This window comes from Cyrtonyx montezumae, unplaced genomic scaffold, assembly GCF_038088225.1.
Source record: "Cyrtonyx montezumae isolate F1298 unplaced genomic scaffold, pur_monq_1.0 scaffold_5, whole genome shotgun sequence".
NCBI classification, from domain to species: Eukaryota; Metazoa; Chordata; class Aves; order Galliformes; family Odontophoridae; genus Cyrtonyx; species Cyrtonyx montezumae.
The window spans coordinates 16406952-16416918 of record NW_027072056.1 but is presented as its reverse complement, the minus strand read 5'-3'; positions in this window follow the sequence as shown (position 1 = coordinate 16416918).

Sequence of the window (9967 nt, the reverse complement as noted above, 5' to 3'; positions counted from 1 at the left end):
TAGGAAATTCAGAAACTTCTAAGCATCAAGACACAAGCATTGCTATTTGCAGAAGAGTTGTTTGAAGGCAACCTTACCTGTAACTGCTTGTAACCTCACTGAACTTGACCTCCTGAAGCCGAAATGCCTTCAGCTGATGGGCTGCTAACAGCACATCAGAATCCCACCTGGTTCAGTGCCCTGTGCCTCAGCATGCGTCTTTCACAGCTGGGTAAGGGTTGGGGTCAATCCGAGCCCACAGCTCACCTGCTACTGATAGTGCCAAAAGGTGGAGTGCCAGGAGGTGCTTGCTACATGTGCTGTTTCTGAGCAGGCTGCTGCTGTTATCTCTTAACAGACTTCTTGAATGTGAATTTATACTTCAGGGTTGGGAAGCATCCTCTACCACCGAATTCAGTGTTTTCTGGATGAAGAAAGCTATACCAGTCTTTGAAAGAGCATAGTCTTCCTGCAGAAACCCTCTGTTGGTAACTCTGCCGTGCTGTCTGCTTGAAACATCAACCCAGCTTTTTCCCCAGCAGTATAATATTTGCTCTCAAAAAGGAGAGAGAAAACTTGGAATTGGAATCCAGTGTAAAGAAAGATGACTTTTTATCCTTAGGAAAGGTAGTAGTACTTAGTCAACCTTTTCAGGATAAGTGTTTGAGGTGAAAAGACATTACAGAAATTGATCAGAGCATGATTAAAATGTGGTTGTTGGAAAAGGTTTGGAGGAGCAGGGATTTTGCAGTGACTGAATAAAGAACTTGGTTCTGTGACATAGTATCAACAGTGACCATAGCAGGAAACAGTAATCTTAGTAGACATCTGCATATAATGCTTTTGTGGAATAGATCACTGAGTAACAGTGAAAGACAGGCCTGTTGGTGTTCTGCTTTTTTTTTTTTTTTCTATTTTGTTTGGTTTCTTATTTGGAGATTATTGCTGGTATTCTGTTGTTGATTACTTCACTAATCATACCCCTGTGAAAAGTCACTCATGTTCTTTACAGCACTGAAAGAAAACAGAAAATTGATGCTAGGAGGCAGCTTAGGTTTTTACAGACAGGGGAATGGTGCAGGAAATCCAGTGCTCAAGCTAACTGAAACAAATAGGTCACTAGGAAGATCTCTGTCATCTTACGTGGCACAGTGGGCAGTGAGTGGTTTGGAGTTGTGCTGAATCATATTTTTGAAGAAGCAAACTTAGCAGTCCTTGTATGCAGCAGGCAAATGTAGTGGCTTGAGACAGTAATTAACTGCACACATCTTCCTGTTAGGTTCTGCCTGCCCTTTGGATATATGAAGTTGGGGTTGCTTCTGTTTTGACCTCCTGGCCATACACTCTCACAGTGATGGTATCTGTCTGATGCTAAGAATGGTTTGCTGAGTGCAGTTAGTGCCTTCTGGAGGAATGTGGGGTGACTGGAACTGCGTTACGGATGTGAACAGGGCAAAGATGGTCATCTGCAGGAGCGTAATTATAGCTAATGTTTGCGGCCTTTAAGAAGATGAGAAATGTGCGTAGGCATAAAAATCAGGCTTCTTAAGGCGCTCGCATTCTTGATTCTAGGATATGTGGAGAAGACTTCTAGAAAAATGCGAAGCTGCCTTTTCAGAACGAATTCAGCAAGTCTCAGCTCTGTATCAGAAATGAAGATAATCAGAAAACAAACCAGTACAATGTGATTTGCAGCTGTGAAAATAACCTGCACCTGTTGAGAAGGTGCTGGGTGAAAGGAGTGCCTGCGGAGGGCTGTGCTTTTTTACCTGCTGGAAGAAGTGCACCAAGCCCTGAGTACACAGATCAGTTAGATGGCCTGGTAAGATGGAAAGGTTGATGGTAGAAACTGCCAAAGCATAGCGGGAACTGCCGTGGTACACATGTGATATGCGTGAGGGGCCCCTTCTCCCCATAACTTGGATAAGAAAGATAAATGCATCCCACAACTTATCTCACAGGGATTTAAAATTAACATCTGCAATGAAATGTGGTGTTGCTGTGGTCATCTGTTGTCATCCAAACAGAGCCTGTGTGCTAATAACATGAGACCGCAGTGCTCGACCATAAGAAAGCAAATTACTTGATAGTTATTTATCATTACAGTTCTGTTCACAAACATTCACTGAAAAAATGGTAACTTATAATTGCATAACGTAATGCTTACAATGAAGAGGCCAGATCAAAACCATCTTAGTGCAGCTAAAACCAAACTTCTGAATTTTTGTAATCATATGTTGTCTGCATATATTTATTGAGTACAGCACTTAAGAATAGTGTCTAAGATGTTCAAAGTGAGTATTATTTTGCAATTTTCATGGAAATTCCATGCTCCTTAACTTCTCTTGCCAGTTGCTGCCAAAATGAATGTCTGTGATATGCTTTTGTTTGTGTGGCTTTTTTCTTTTTTGCCTGTGGAATTATTTTCTGTTAAGTGCAGAAGTTTTTGGCAGAGATGCTGATCCAGCAGATGGTGCTGCATGTCTGTGTATTTCAGGGTGATGGTTTTGTGCTTGGTTTGTTGTTTTTAACAGTTATCAAACTCCTTCATTAAAAAGGAAAATGTAATTTCTATTTTAAAAGAACCCATCAGAAAGTACACCAAGGTTTTTTTTTGTTCTTTGTTTTTTTTCTGGTAAAATTTATCGGTGCTACTTTTAAGACTGTTAGGAAACACAGAAATGACTGCAATGTGGCAAACTATTTTCCTGTTTCGACATTAGTTTTGGATTGAATTTTGAGTGATTTAGACCACTATGCCTATTTGTTCAAAATACGTAAATGTAAAAGCACTGTTTTATTGCATTTAAATCGTACTGGGTGCCTGTTATGGAGGGAGAAAAAAAGGTTCATTTTTTGCTTATTCCCAGCAGAATTTTTTAAATTCTCAAGTTCTTACAGTTCGCTTTCCCACATTGTTATCTGAAATACAGGAAGGCCTGCAGGCTAAGCTGTCTACAAAAAAAAAAAAAAAAAAAAGCCAACAATTTAAAAGTCTGTTGAATTATTTAAAACTAAGCCAACACGGCCAGTTACTGTTGTTTAGTCAATGTTTATAGTAAAGTTCATGTGGAAGTCTATTCATCTATAGGTCTTGAGATGTTTTGTAATGGGAAATATTGGATCTCTTCTTTCAGATGGATATAACAAGACTGGTGACTCAGTGGATGAAGCAAAATAGGAAGAGACTGAGGGAAAAGCAGTGGTGAGTAAGAGATCAGCACACGTTGGAAGCATGAAGGATGGAGAATGTGGGATGACAGTAGCTTACATATTGACTAAATATGTCTGTATTGACACTTGAGTCTTCGCACTTGGACAGAAGAAACACAGATATATAAAAAAGCTAAATTGCTCATAATTCAAGGCAAGTGTATTGTCAGTTCCATACTTTTTACACAACTACATTGGTAAAATGACTTCTGGTGTTAAAGTGCTGTGGTTGTGGGCTTTCATACTGTGGATATGGGTGTAGAGGAGGAAGAAAAAACTCCTGGTGCAGGAGTATTGATTTGAAAAATTACTATAAGCTGTACTGGCATGGGGTAATTTTACCTCTACAAGTGGAGTATTCAAGTGAGAGCTGCTGCTAGCATGTTGTCTTCAAGCGTCAACAGAAGGTTGTTTTGTGGCAGTGAAGGGTATGTACAGCCCCCCATGAGCACCAGCCAAGAGAGGGCGTTGCAGACAGAAATCCGGTCGGTGCCCAGTGGGTTGGGACTTATGTTCTCAAAACACTGTTCAGAGAATGTCCATGTAAAACCATTGCTAGGTTTTATTTAATAACCTCCTAACCACCTCCCTCTCCTCCTCCTCCCCCGTGTTCCTCTAATGCCTTTTACAGCTCTTGTTGCACAGCATGAAGCCTTAGAGCTGTATTCATCAATGATTCACACCCTTGCTTAGGGGCCAATTTTCATGGAAGCTATATAGGAAAATCTTGAAAGGCACCTATCTGATGCAGGGCACAAGATGATTTCTGTATTCATTACTCTCCCAAAAGGACTTGTTGCCCTTTGGAAATGTTCAGATATAACTTACATTTGTGTGTGCATGCATACATGTACAGTGCTAACTTGCATTTAGATTTGAGTGTTCAGAAAATAAAAACTGTATTGTTATCATCAACACTAGTCAGCTGAAAGGCAGCTAAGGAACTGCTTAAACTGGGTGGAAGTCAGCAAATGTCAAATAATAAGCAGCACTTTGCTTTAGATTAGCACAAAACTTATTAGAAATCACCCTTTTGTTTGATGCTGTGATTAGAGTAGCCTTCTCAGGAATTTGGGAGCAAAGCCAAAGACTTACTTTAGGAGACTACATTTTACTTCTTGTTCCAGGAGTTATTCTTGTAGGTCAGAGTTATAGTATGCTTCTCAAAGTGCAGAAGACAGCGTGTTCCTTTCCCCTAAAGACATCATATGTTAAATCAGGCTTTCAGCTTTATGGAGGATGGGGAGAAAAGGTCATAGAAATTATTAGCCAAAGTGGCCTTTCTGATTAAAACCCATCTGACGGGGAGGGAAGCTTTACTGCAAAATTGTCCATCAGAATAATTACGTTTGAAGGAGTTGCTAATTATAACCACAATTACTTTAGACAGTTTGGGGAAGAGACTGAGGCTATGCTGCTTGGCATGAAGCAGTTTTATTTACACATTCACTACAGGATTAGCCTAATTGCAACATTTCCCTGCAAACTGTTGTAGAAATGGTGTCAAGCAATGGTAAATCAGAACTGGTAATTCCAAAAATAGCATTTCTTTCTCCTTGTTTCTCAAACAGAATGGAAAAAGTCCATTTCTGCAGATCAGGCATGTCCAGCAACATTCATTTCTACCTTCAGTCCTCTCAAGTGAGTTTCTCAAGAATGTGTGAAAGATCAGGTTTGGATATTTTGCCTAAGTGATCTTTGCTAACTTAACTTTTTGCTTTGTAGAAGAGTTTTCTCCACTTTAAGATGGCCTAACGAGAGAGCATTGTTTTACAGTAGCACACAGAATTACAAAACTCTTGTGTATGTAAGTTACATATAACAGGAAAGTTAACTCTATTAGAGCCAAAAATAGTGAATCTCATACAGGCAGGAGTATGAAAATAGTTTTACAGATGGTGAAACAAAGGCACAAAGAGGTTAACTTACTTGCCTCATTGCCTGCAACACGAAGTAGGATATAAGAATTGTTTACTTGCTGTGAGGTTTCACTCGGAGGGGCAGCTAAGCTACACCACAACCATTCTCTCACCCCCTCTCTTCAAAGAAAAATGGTGAAAAAATATGGTGACAAAGTTTTCATGATTTGAGAAAGTCCCTCGCCAGTTATTGTCATGGACAAAACAGACTCAGTGCAAGGAGATTAATATAGTTTTTTTCCTGTTACAAACAGAGAAGTGACAAAAGCAAACTAAAACCACCGCTCTCCCCCATCCACCCTTTACTCCCTGAGCAGTGCTGGGGAATGGGGCCTGCAGTCAGTCTACAATGCTTTCTCATAAGTTCATAAGTTCATAAGGTTGGAAAGGACCTATAAGATCATCTAGTCCAACCATCCTCCTATCACTATCTCTACCCAACTACTAAATCAAATCCCTTAGCACCTCATCTAAACGCTTCTTGAACAGCACTAGGGATGGTGCCTCAACCACCTCCCTAGGCAGGCCATTCCAGTGCCTGACCACTCTTTCAGAAAAAAAATGCTTCCTCAGGTCTAATCTAAATCTTCCCCAGCGCAAATCTTCTCCCTGCTGCTCCTACATGGTCACTCTGTTCCAGCATGGGATCCCTCCCATAGGATGCTGTCCTTCCCAGACTGATCCTGGTTGGGCTTCCCACAGGCTGCAGATCTTCAAGAACTGCCTGGAGCACCTCCTGCCTTCCTTCTCCACTGACTGGGTGCCTGCACAGCTGTTTTCTCATTCTACTCTCCCAGCTGCTGTTGCACAGTAGTGTTTTCTCCCCTAAATTTGCTCTGCCAGAGGCACCCTCAGCATCGCTCATTGGCTCAGCTCTGGCCAGTAGTGTGTCCCTTGAGGAGCTGGCTCTAATCTGATTTGGGGCAGCTCCTGGGTTCTTGTCACAAAGGGTATTTCTGCAGCCCCCCACTACCAAAACCTTGCTGCATAAACTCAATATGCTTGCATTTTATTTTCAGACACAAATATAACATCCTATATGAAATCATTGCTATTCTAGTTACATGGGATAGCCTGTATCCGTTTCTTCCGTTCCAAAGTCCATTTGTGCTGTAGAGAATATGCAGGGATTGTGAATGTACCCATAAGTACCATTCCACAGTTGAACTAATTGCCAGGCTGAGCAAGAGACCACAGTAAATGGGTGAATAATTTGATCCAAGATGGATTTGTACTCTACCACACAGCCTGAAATCTTCTAATACTTTTGGATTTGACTGTGAGCTGTTCATTGTTGTTTGAGCCTGTTATTTTCTATTACCGTATTTTCTCTGGATATCATTTGTGTACCTTATCTTTGTATAAAAGGCCACATCTTTAACCATATTTCTGGGGTGTAGTCGGTAGAAGCATACACAATTTACTGCTGTAGACCAAAATATGACAGATAAAGGTAGTGCATTACAAAGTTCTTGCCCTCAGTCACACAGAAGGCTGTCTGTGCTTCTGTGAGCAGGGGGTACACATGTGGCTACCCTGTTAAGGGGAGAAGGGTTAATGGCAAGCTAAGACATTTTCTGCAGCAAAAGCAGAGGGAATCTTCACTAAGCAATTACCTTTTATGTAATAAACAATGTCATGTGTTCAGTGATCAATAAAGGGAGTTTTCTTACCCCTAATCCCCTTCCATTTAACTTAAAATAGAAATGCTATTAGTTTGACTAGCAGGCTGGTACATTGTGAAGCCTGACCATAGATGTTTGAATGTTGAATTTACACTGCTAGCAGAAGTGCTACTGCAGCAGCCTTTGTCTTTTCTTTCATTGAATAAAATACAGTAAATAAACTTAGGCTAGAACTTCAGTGGTGTCAGGTATATTTGGCAGACTTGTCTATTTATATACTGCAGTTTCTTTGCAATACAGAGTACGTTGCTTTTTATTTCAGACAATTTTAGCTTCTTTTGACTGAAAATTCAGCTCTTAATTACTAATGAATACTTTCTAAAATAATTTAATCTCGGTAAAGAAAACACATAACATAATTGTTAAATATCTACTGGCAAGATAGATAGCTTGTGTTTTAAGTAACCCTTAAAGGAGGTTAAGGTTCGATAACTCAAGAGAAATGGCAAAAGCCATGATACGTGATTAAAGTAATTAAGAATTTAAAGATTATGACAGCATATCTGTGTTTCTTTGTAGAAGCTTTGACTTCCAAGGCATGTGATTTTCCTCATGGATATGCTGAATTCTTTGGTATGGAACAGCCACACAAATTAATATTCCATAGCTGAAAAGTCTCCGTGTCAGTTAGAGGATACAGAAAAGACCAGAGCTTTGAGGCAGCACTCTCATAGTTGTTTCTGTTACAAATAAACTGTGTCCATCTCCTGTTCTTTCTAGTGAAATGCAGATACTGACATCGCCCCTTTATTTATTTATTTTTTTTATTTTTTGCTTTGGATATGTGTTAATTGAAGAACACTTGCACTCAAAAAAGAAAAATTAGGCACAAAATTCAAGATAAAGTTAATTGTACTTTGTATTTTCAGAGGTTGCATGCAGAAGTATTAGAAATTGCAACCAGATCCTTTCCATATATATATTTAATATATATATATTTTTTTTAATTAAGAGAGGAATGGTAAAGCAAGGGCAATGCCATGGAAGGCCAGTGGCATTACAGTTGTAGGAATCTGGTCAAAGAGAAGAACTGAGCCTCGTCCTGAGCCACAGCTATTCCTAGTGCTGCCGTAGTCTCAAGTAATTGCTATTTCTTCAGTTCCTCACTTTCGTCTGAGGCCCTCACTGCTTGAATATTCCTCCTTTTGACTTATAAAATCTTACATCTAATAAAATTCCTTCTTTTCCTCCTCATTTTGGTAGTATTGAGGGAATTGGAACAGTTATTACTTGTTTATTGCTTACCAGTTCTGTTTTTTTTTGTGGATAGAAATTGGCCTTCTTCCCACCAGCATACATAGAGCCAGAAAATGCCCCACAGTTGTCAAGGCAACAGCTTTTGATGGAGAACAGCAGAAGAAAATGTGGCAGGAACATCCTCCAAAGAACTAAGGTCTTTTGTTGTTCATCATATAAAAGTGTGTGGTCCCCTTACTTCACATGGTATCAATTTATGCTTTAGGGAAGATAAGTTATACACAGTGCAGCATAATGAGATGAAACTCATGCTTCCGACAAGAACATTCTAATGTTTGCTCAGGTATATAATCATAGGCCCAAAGTGATCTCTTTGATGTGTTTGTTCTGTTGTGTAAGTTCATTACATATCCGTAGAAAATATTGGCATAAATCAAATATTTTTAGTCTTTTGGGACCAGAAGTGAGCCTGCCTTTCTTTAGTACATAGAACTTTTAGCACGTGGAACTTTCTGGTTCATATTTTTGATACTATTCAATACTCCAGAAGGACTACTTTTGTGTCTAAGCTGCCAACTGGGTTCTTACAGTAGTTTTCTTCACTGGGAGATTTTGTTTCTCATTCTGGAAAAACTTACTAAAACAATCAGACATCCTCACTATCTTATCTGAACCAACAGAACGGCGTAAAATTGTATCTGCTGAGGACAGTGGTCTGCATGAATTCAGCATGGATGATGTCATTGCAGGAATGCTAGAAATGATCATTGTGTAGTACTCCGTTCTCTCACAAGGGCAGAACTCAAGAAATTTTTCTATGTAGTACTGTTGTTGGAATTTCTATTGCCTCACAGCCAGAAGTTAGAATATCTTATATCCACGGAAGCATAAAAAAAATGTTGCATTTCCCATGAATCTAACAAAAATTTAGTAATGTTTTGTATTGGGAGACTGAATGGTCCTAAGTCTTGTTACTGCACTGAGTATTTGTCATGAAATGTTACTGTCTTCATGAAACAGTTAATTTATATTTCTAAAGTGCATATTTGCTGTGATGTTTGCTATACATACAGTAAAATACTATATAGGACACAGTATAATTTTTTTTATTATGATCCTGTAATTTTCTTTAAAAATGTCACATTTTTACATACTGTGAAGTTATATTGGTAGAAGTAGTAATCTATTTTAAGATTTGTGTGACAGCGTTATTTGTATTTATAGGCAGCACTTACAGCTAATTAGGATATTTTATTTATTTTCTTGTCCTTATCTTGACTAAAAATCAAACAACAAAAACCAACAAAATAAAAATCCTAAGGTTTGGTTTTCAAAACCACTTCCAATCCATTACAAGCTGTGATATACCTAGATTTTTGAACTATTTTAATGCTTATTTTATTTCACATAGCCAATTGTGTTACTGGGCAGTAAGGTAGACCTACGGATACAAAAGATGGTCTATGATTTAGACACTGTAAAGTACATTTAATTGCAGTAACAGTCCATATGCGTAAGATTCTGACCTAGGAGTACAGATGAAAGTATATAAAATCCCTTTAAAAGGTGGAATATGTGAATTTGAAGTTGCAACATAGACAGTTGCATGAAATGATCTCTCCTGACATGTCAGCTGAAATATCAGAAATCCTATTTATAATCCCTTCCATGTAATATGGCATGGGGCACACACAGATGCACATCAGTCATAAAGAGCAACATCACAGCCTTTCAGCCAGACTCAGCAGGCTGCCTGTAATTCCGTCCCCCTGCTCCAGCCTCTCCACCCACTGGTTGAGTCTCATTGCCCTTCCAACACCTCAAGCCCTCCTGACACAATGCAGGGAGGGCAGGAGTCGTGTGGTGAAAAATTAGGCACTGCAGACAAAAACTTGACAGACTGTCCTTCCCCCAGTGTCACAATATGAACTGACCAAGTGAAAAATAGCATCCATTATCATGACTCACTGAGTA